At 48.2% G+C, this 9,930-nt stretch overlaps 1 long non-coding RNA gene across 5 annotated transcripts in view; it reads right to left on the bottom strand.

Annotated features, from left to right (window-relative positions):
- Window positions 1-630: 630 nt before the first annotated feature.
- Window positions 631-9,930, bottom strand: part of LOC122561649 — a 28,147-nt gene continuing 18,847 nt past the window's right edge. For 3 of the 5 annotated variants that reach the window (XR_006315068.1, XR_006315071.1, XR_006315069.1), the window contains one exon: window positions 7,666-7,881. This is a non-coding gene — a long non-coding RNA (uncharacterized LOC122561649). Of the gene's footprint in view, window positions 1,558-7,665; window positions 7,896-9,930 lie in introns of those variants that run through there. The other 2 variants (XR_006315067.1, XR_006315070.1) reach the window with 2 other exon arrangements.

Raw genomic sequence — 9,930 nt, 5'->3', positions numbered from 1 at the left:
TCCCCACCCCCACCCTCCTCTCATTTATCTCTCCACCCTTCAGGTACTCTGCCTGTATTCCTGATGAAGGGCTTTTGCCTGAAACGTCAATTTTACTGCTCCTCGGATGCTGCCTGAACTGCTGTGCTTTTCCAGCACCACTAATCCAGAATTTTATAATGCCGAACCTGTGTCAGCCAGAGAGCTCAGCGAATCTTAGTTCAAACGTGAATTCCACAAACTCATGTCCCAGATTCGGAGCGTTTTGGTCCAGGGTCTCTGATGGGGATTTTTGCCCCAGTTTACAGTATTTAATATTATTACTGTGCTCTGTACAGTTGATTGTGACAATTTCTGTGTTTTATTACATTTACCTACAGTTCTTGTATTATACTTAGTTTAAAAGGAGAGATAAATAAGCGGAGAGATTCTTTCGCTTTGAAACACCGGTCTATTGCCTTCTTATTTTACATACCCTAACTAAGTCCAATGTATGGATGATTCGAGCCACTTAAAAATCAGAAAATAATGACTGCAGACCAGAACCCTACATGTTACACATATGATCTCTCAACACATCACTTCCTGCTTCCAGGTTCTGTTGGCTTCCCATTGCTGCGTACTCCACCCTCGGTTTTCCACATCATTCACCAACATGGCTTTGTGCTGATCTGAACAAGGACACACTAACAGCACTGCTTTCATGAGTGATTGTGATCAAATGCTGTTCAGTGTAGAAGAATTTATTCTGGTAAGGAGCTTACAACTGAAGAGGGAGGTGGCACGGGGCAGGGTGACACTGGCATATGGACACACAAGACGGCCGCTGAGCCATCAGTTGGCCAACTTGACACATAAGATGGCCGCCGGATCACAACATGGAGAGAAACAGCAGAGCAAATACAGACACTGCCTGAGGCCACCAGAATGTCAGCACAATGCAATTGATTAGATTAAGGCAGTGGGGGAGAGAATACACATGAGTAACGAACATTGCCTGTCGAAGTGTCTGGGTCCAGCCACCACCACTTATAGAAATGCTAACAACTTGATACAGGCTCAATACGAAATTTTAATGACCAAGGCTGCAGTAATCGTCCTTCTCAGGAAGAGCGATTAGCACCCATTACAACAGCAATGGATTTCTGTGCAGGCGTTGAAACTGACATTGTTTACACTGAAACTGGCAATGACCACACAGAAATTAACAAAGGCTGCGCTAGGACTGACAAAGACTGTATCAAAACTATCAATGAATCTGTAACGATTACTATAAACAAACCATGTACAAAGACAGTATTCCCATCACTGACCTATTGTATCACAAGATGTATTAAAATTTCTCGACATGTGCTCCGGGTCGAGAGAAGACTCGCAGCTGACGTCTGTGCTGTTGGTGTCTTTCTCTTCCTGGAGCTCCGGTATTTTCTTGTGCAATAAACTCTATCATTGAACCCAACTCTGACTCCGAGGTTGGTGATTTTCCCCACAACAATTGGCGCTGCGAGCAGGGTTTGTATTACTGGTGCCCTGGTCAAAGGTCATGATTGGGGGACCGGGCTAAGAACCAAATTGTACCTGCAAACGGGAAGAGTCAGACCAGGCCAAGGTATAAAAGGTATACCGATTTGTAATGTCTAAATTTACTACAGTACTGAGTTAAAATGTAAGTGCATAAATGTGGAGAATAAATGTTTAACTGTATTAACTGCTGTAAGAATCTGTTGCTTGTGCTGAAACAGCCAGAGCAGAAGGCCCTGCACTAAATCGGTTGCGAAGTGGAGTGGGCCCCCTCATGCAAAGGTTGGGATTTGAAGTGGGAATTGAGGCGTCAAGGGCATGAGGAGCTGTGAAGCACAAGTGGCAAACTCAGGTAACATTGGAGCTGAAAATGTGTTGCTGGAAAAGCGCAGCAGGTCAGGCAGCATCCAAGGAACAGGAGAATCGACGTTTCGGGCATAAGCCCTTCCAGCAACACATTTTCAGCTCTGATCTCCAGCATCTGCAGTTCTCACTTTCTCCTCAGGTAACATTGGACTCTTGTAGGGGCAGAGTCCTTTAGAATTTAAGTTAAAAGTTGGATGCTATATGTACTTATAACTTCCAATGTGACGAGGAAGAAGAGCTGATCGCTTTGACCAAGAGCCAAACCTCAGTGGAATGCATGTTAACAAAGTGGAGAGCATGGACACTGTGAGTAGCCATGATACCCTGTCATTCCATAGTAGAACGACAGAGCTTGAATAGTCACGGTGGCCTAAGATGGTAAAGAGTCCCACCGGTAGAGAGCACACCAGGCTAGAGGTAGGTTTCTGGGCCTATCGGGAGGCATTGGGTCAAGCGGAAGTGGCCAGGAGGGAGAGAAGTCCCACCAGTAGAGAGCACACCTTGCTGGGAGGCTGCTACGGCTGTACAGACAGTGCTGGGAGATTATTATTGGTCGGGTGTAGAGAAATCCCCACTGGATTAGGAATTTACTGTTGGCATTCAGGGGTACACAATCTGCTAAATGGCAGATCAAAGTTTTAAAGGGGATCTGCAGGTTCCCTTATTGAGAAATACAAGGCAGACAGACAAGGGCTGACAGAGCAAATGAAGACAACGGTTGGGATCCAAGCCATACATTAACACAACAAAGAGAGTGGATAGATAAGCAGACACGGAATAAAACTAAAAAGAAAGGAGTAATGTTAGTACACCAATTAGCAGGCCTAATTGAACAAATGAGTGCCTCCATGTGTAGGTGCTGAAAGGACCAGGAACAAGTTCTGGAGGACAGAATACAAGGGTTAGAGCAGGGAACAATGTAAAATACTGCAACCACTGCAAAAAAACAGGACACACTGAAGCAGTGTGCAGGGAAAAGCATGAGGCACCCCCAAACACCACCTGGAAGACTGCAAACCGCGGGAGTCCCGAGGTCAGCAGAGCTGACAACCAGCTACCCCCATTCATGAGGGTAAAGGAGAGGGGAAAATCTAAGTACCCGCAGTAATAAGAGGGAGGATATGTGAGATGCCAGTGGACACAGGAGCTGCTGTGTCCATCACAAACCTACCCTTACCCCACACAAACAAAATGATTCACTTAGCTGGGTAGAAGGGGATAAAACACCAGCTTCCCTAAGCGAAACTATCCTTGTAGGAATAAATAATCCCCATGAGATTTTATGTATGCCAAAATAACGAGGGCACAATAATGGGCAATGATCTCATGAAATAATATAATATTTTAATTGACTGTGCAAAGGGGAAATTGATTTGGCCCAGACAGGATGGTCACTAGTAGGGACTGGAGCCTCGAAAAGGGGGATTCAGAGCCATCTATGCCTCCATTCCCAGAGCATGGGCAGGAAAAAAGTTAAATGCAGGTCGTGTTAACATAGACTTGATAAGGGTTCCCAGACCGGAGCACAAGCTCCACCGATAATACCCAATAAAACCGGAAGCAGAACAAGCAATTGTAAAGATAGTGCAAGGACTAGTGAAACGGGGGAATCCTGAAAGCAATCACAAGTACAACTAACTCCCCGACGTGGCCAGTAATAAAGCCTGATGGGAGCTACAGGCTCACCACTGACTATACAGGACTAAATAAGGTCACCCCAAATTGCACCCCATTGTAGCAGACCCCTCCACCATTTTAAACGACTTAGCCCCCGAGCACAAGAGTTTTACTGTTCTAGATATAGCCAATAGCTTCTGGTCTATTCCGTTACACCCTGAGTCCCAGAAGAAATTTGCTTTTACAGTAAGGGGCAGACAGTACACATGGACTTGCCTGCCACAAGGGTTCCACAACAGCCCCACTATTTTTCACAGGGTGATGAGTGACATCTTAAAGAGAGTAGATTTACCAGAGGGTGGCACTGCCCTTCAATATGTAGGTGATATCCTAATTCCCTCAGAGTCCGAATCAGGACACCAGGAAGCTTTAAGGCTAGTATTACAGGAATTGCCAACCGCAGGGTTGAAAATCAGCCCCACAAAGACACAGACTGGCAAAACACAAATCTTAAAGCTGAGAGACCTTGTATCCCAGGGACTCAAAGAAATTCCCAGTGACCGCAAGAAGGCAATCCAACAGATGCCTCAACTTGCCACTGTCAGGGGAGTAAGGAAAGTCATGGGGCTATTCAACTACAGTTGGAGCTCCATACCTGAATTTGCAAAATTGGCTGAACCAATCCAGAGACTAATTAAAGGAGGCAAGCTCGTTTTGGAACTTTAATCTGGAGGCCAGAACAGGAGGAGGCATACAGCCATCTTAAGACGTGACTCATATCCCGGGCTAGGGTAGCTAGACCCCAGCAAGGATTTTCACATCCACTGTAGTAATGAGGGACGAATTTCCTCCACAGTGGTCACCCAAGACCAGGGTAGCAGAAGAAGGCCGAACTACTCAACTACAGAAGGACCAATAGTCACTGGACTGCCCAGGTGCATAGTAGCCTTAGACTGTGGTGCTTGGGCCCTCGGGTTAGCGAGCTCATAGTAATGACAGGGAATGTCATCTCCACACTAAACGCACCCCAGTAGAAATGCCAAACACAGGGAAACTGAGGGCCATTTCCAATATGAGAAAGGCAAGTGGGAGGCAGTTCTTTTATCCCCAAATCGTTCTGTGGTAATAGTCAGGGATATGGGAGAAAACCTAGCTGAGGAATTCTTGACATAGGGGGAAACTACATAATTGTGGAGATATAGATGGTGATGAGAATAGGAGGCGAGTATAAGATACCTCCCTCGTCACAGCAGAGAGGACCGTCTTCATGGAAGGGTCATGGACATATGTAGCAAGTCACCCGAACAGGATGGGCTGTGATAATTGTTTGAAATTTATCATTTCTGGCCAGGAGAAATTATGGAGGTTAGTCCGCACAGGTAACACTCACTAAAGCACTGGACTAAAGGCCCATCAAAAACAGCCAATAAAAGAGACCCCAAATTGGCTACAATTCAAAGGAAACCAGACAACAGACCAGGTAGCTCAGAAAGCCCTAGAACAAGAAGACACTAACGAGACTGCAATAGCCACTATTGAATTAGCAAAGGACGCTATCCAAATTCAGCAACAACAGGAGGATGGGGCACCTCCAAATACCACCTAGAACACTGCGAACCGCGGGAGCCCCGAGGTCAGCAGAGCTGACAACCAGCTGCCCCCACTCGTGAGGGTAAGGGAGAGGGGAGAATCTACATATCTGCAGCAATAGGAGGGAAGAGAAAGAACAATGGGAATTGCAGGGGGCATTCAAAGGGGAGGATGATGTCTGGAGGCAAGCAGGCAAAGTGGTAGCACCATGTATACAGAAGCATTCCCAACCAAAAGCTGTACTGCAACCACTGTAGCCAGAATATTAGCAGAGGTGATAATCCCTAGGTGCAGGGTATCCTTCCAGATCGATTCCGACCAAGGGACACATTTTACAGGAAGAGTCATGAAGGCAGTATTCCCGATTGCTCGGCATTAGACAGAAATTTCACATCCCCTGTCACCCCCAGAGCTCTGGGATGGTAGAAAGAATGAATGGAACACTGAAAAATGCTTTAGCTAAGGTTATGCAAGCCTCAGGCAGAACGTGGGCTAAGGTGCTGCCGACCATACTAATGAAATTAAGAGCCACTACGAATCAGGCAACTACATTATCATATGAATTAATGACCGGGCAAGCAATGCAATTGCCAGAGACAATAATCAGACGTGACACCAATGTGGGTCCACTAAAAGATAGAATTCGGCGATATGTCATAGAGTTAAGCACTCTTTGAAAGGGATGTGGAAATCTGTAATTAACAAACAGGACAAAAAGTACAGAGCAGGGGAACTTGAAATTTTCTGAGGTCCCAGCAGCAGGAGGTTGTGTCCTGATGCGAGCATTGCCTGACAAACCAAGCTCTACCCCAAAATGGAATGGGCCAGACGGCATGGTAATAGGTCAGGACATCTGTGCCTGCCTGGATATTAAAGGGAAAGGCACATGGAAGCATTGGACCCAACTGAAACCGTTTAAAGACTCCTGTGCCCAAACTAATGTCATTGACCATTCCCCAGGTGCAATCTGCAAAGATGGATAAGACAGTCATCCCAGGGAGAGTACTGAAAACACAACAGAACAAACCACACAGGAGCATGACTGCAGCTCCTGACAAAGATAAAGACTTTTTACTGATAACTTTACCTTTAACTACAGATATATATGTTTATATGTATTTCATTGCATTTAAGTGTCACAATTGTTGGGAGCATGTAAGGATCTGTAATGTGGCCTGACCATCTTAGGCAATAGTACCTCAAAAGCTATGGAAGCAATTAACACAGAGCTGGCTGAACTACACACAGCAGACACATTACGCGGTGGATTATCAATTAGCACAGCAGGGCGGAGTTTGTACAATTATTGGTGACAATTGTATTACCCATGACATTGATGCCTCTTATAATATACAGAAGCCATCAAAAATATCCGAGACCAGCTGGACAGCTTCCGACAGTTCACAGAATCCCTACAGTGTGGAAACAGACCCTTTGGCTCAACATCTCCACACCTACCCTCTGAAGAGTAACCCACCCAGACCCATTCCTCTACCCTATAATGATACATTTACCCCACACTAATGCACCTAACCTACACATCCCAGAACACAATAGGATAATTTCCCATGGCCAACCCACCCTAACCTGCACACCCTGGGCAGTATGGGGCAATTTCCCATGGCCAGCCCACCCTACCCTACAGACCCCTGGGCAGTATGGGGCAATTTCCCATGGCCAGCCCACCCTAACCTACAGACCCCTGGGCAGTATGGGGCAATTTCCCATGGCCAGCCCACCCTAACCTACACACCCCTGAGCAATATGGGGCAATTCCCCCTAACCTACACACCCTGGGCAGTATGGGGCAATTTCCCATGGCCAACCCACCCTAACCTGCACACCCTGGGCAGTATGGGGCAATTTCCCATGGCCAGCCCACCCTAACCTGCACACCCTGGGCAGTATGGGGCAATTTCCCATGGCCAGCCCACCCTAACCTACACACCCCTGAGCAATATGGGGCAATTCCCCCTAACCTGCACATCCTGGGCAGTATGGGGCAATTTCCCATGGCCACCCCACCCTAACCTACAGACCCCTGGGCAGTATGGGGCAATTCCCCATGGCCAGCCCACCCTAACCTACACACCCTGGGGCAGACCACTGAGCCAATGTGTCGCCCCATTGCCAAAGTTTCTCAGAGAAGCGCCTCCCAAACCCCGCTGCCCCCGGGAGGACGGTGGGACAGCAGATACACGGGAACGCCACGCGCCGGCATGTTCCGCTCCCCCCCCTCCCCGACTTGGTCCAGCACCACTGATCCAGAATCTGGTTTCCAGCATCTGCAGTCATTGTTTTTACCTCACTGAGCCAATGTGTCGCCCCATTGCCAAAGTTTCTCAGAGAAGCGCCTTCCGAACCCCGCTGCCCCCGGGAGGACGGTGGGACAGCAGATACACGGGAACGCCACGCGCCGGCATGTTCCGCTCCCCCCCTCCCCGACTTGGAAAAGGTACCTGCCATTCCTTCGGGGTCAGAAACCTGGAAGTCCCTTCCCTCCCCGTGGGAGGTCGCGGTTCGGGCCGCCAAAGACGTTCAAGATGGCAGCAGTCCCCCTTGGCTAGGGGTGAAACCAGGGACATGCGCGACAGGCAGGTCTCTGCGGCCAGGCAGAGGGCAGATGTATCGCGCGCCGGAGGACCTTAACATCCCTCGACCTCACGTGCGCCCGGCTCCCACCCCGCAAGACAGAAGACTCACCCAGCAAATGGGCCACCACAGCTGGCCCGATTCTTAGCGTGGCCGATGCTCGTCTTCTTTAGGATGCGGTAACATCAGGAGGTCCCGGCGCTGTGAGGCCCGGCTCTGGAGAAAAACAACTGTCAGACAGGGAGCCACAATTACAGGCAGCTGGCTGAATTGGTTGATAGGTAAATCTTGGGGACCCTATTTGGCAGATGGGGCAGTTTTCCTCATTGCACTCATGCTAGTATTCTGTGTGGGCCTCTGCTGTAAGGCGTTACTGACAAAAACTGTGCCAGCAGTGAGTGTCACCACAGAAGAGCCCACAATGAAATTGGCACTCTGATACCCCTCAGGAGGAGGAGCTCCTAAAGATGACCTACATCTACATGTAAATTGGGTGGTCTGTGGGAGATTTCCGAAGTTGCCCCCTTGACTAACAAGGGAGGAGTGAAAAGAGAGATGGCACGGGGCAGGGTGATACTAGGCATATGGACACACAAGATGGCCGGTGAACCATCAGTTGGCCAACTTGACACATATGATGACCACCGATCACAACATGGAGAGAAACATAAAAGCAGATACAGATACTGCCTGAGGCCACCAGAATGCCAGCACAATGCACTTGATTAGTTTAAGGCAGGTGGGGGAGAGAATACACATGAGTAATGAACACTGCCTGCTGAAGTGTCTGGGTCCAGCCAGCACCTCTTATTGAAATGCTAATAACTTAATACAGACTCAATATGAAATGTTAATGGCCAGGGCTGCAGTAATCGACCTTCTCAAGAGCGATTAACACCCATTAAAACAGCAATGGATTTCCGTGCAGGCATTGAAACTGACATTGTTTACACTGGAACTGACAATGACCGCACGGAAATTAACAAAGGCTGCGCTGGGACTGGCAAAGACTGTACCAAAACTATGATTCTGTAATGATTACTATAAACAAACTATGTACAAAGACAATAATCTCATCACTGACCTATTGTATCACAAGATGCATAAAAATTTCTCCACGTGCTCCAGGAGGAGAGAAGACTCGCAGCTGACGTCTGTGCTGTTCGTGTCTTTCTCTCTCAGGAGTTCTGGTATTTCTTTGTGCAATAAACTCTGTCATAGAGATGTACAGCATGGAAACTGATCCTTCAGTCCAACCAGACCAGATATCCCAACCCAATCTAGTCCCACCTGCCTGCACCCAGCCCATATCCCTCCAAACCCTTCCTATTCATATACCTATCCAAATGCCTCTTAAATGTTGCAATTGTACCAGCCTCCACCACATCCTCTGGCAGCTCATTCCATATACATACCACCCGCTGCATGAAAACGTTGCCCCTTAGGTCTCTTTTATATCTTTTCCCTCGCATCCTAAACCTATGCCCTCTAGTTCTGGACTCCCCGGCCCAGGGAAAAGACTTTGTCTATTTATCTTATCCATGCCTCTCATAATTTTGTAAACCTCTATAAGGTCACCCCTCAGCCTCTGACCCTCCAAGGAAAACAGCCCCAGCCTGTTCAGCCTCTCCCTGTAGCTCAGATCCTCCAACCCTGGCAACATCCTTGTAAATCTTTTCTGAACCCTTTCAAGTTTTACAACATCTTTCCGATAGGAAGGAGACCAGAAGTGCACGCAATATTCAAACAGTCGCCTAACCAATGTCCTGTACAGCCACAAATTGACCTCCCAACTCCTTTAGGAGAAGGTGAGGACTGCAGATGCTAGAGATCAGAGCTGAAAATGTGTTGCTGGAAAAGTGCAGCAGGTCAGGCAGCATCCAAGAAGCAGGAGAATCGACGTTTCAGGCATGAGCCCTTCTTCAGGGATGAGGAAAGTGTGCCAAGCAGGCTAAGATAAAAGGAAGGGAGGAGGGACTTGGGGGAGGGGCGTTGGAAATGCGATAGGTGGAAGGAGGTTAAGGTGAGGATGATAGGCCGGAGTGGGGGCGGAGAGGTCAGGAAGAAGATTGCAGGTTAGGAAGGTGGTGCTGAGTTCGAGGGTTGGGACTGAGACAAGGTGGGGGGAGGGGAAATGAGGAAACTGGAGAAATCTGGAGTTCATCCCTTGTGGTTGGAGGGTTCCTAGGCGGAAGATGAGGCCATCTTCCTCCAGCCGTCGTGTTGCTATGGTCTGGCGATGGAGGAGTCCAAGGACCTGCATGT

The sequence above is a fragment of the Chiloscyllium plagiosum genome, chromosome 23, assembly GCF_004010195.1.
Source record: "Chiloscyllium plagiosum isolate BGI_BamShark_2017 chromosome 23, ASM401019v2, whole genome shotgun sequence".
Taxonomy (NCBI): Eukaryota; Metazoa; Chordata; class Chondrichthyes; order Orectolobiformes; family Hemiscylliidae; genus Chiloscyllium; species Chiloscyllium plagiosum.
Note: the sequence above shows the minus strand (reverse complement) of the source record. Positions and strands in the feature narration are given on the sequence as shown.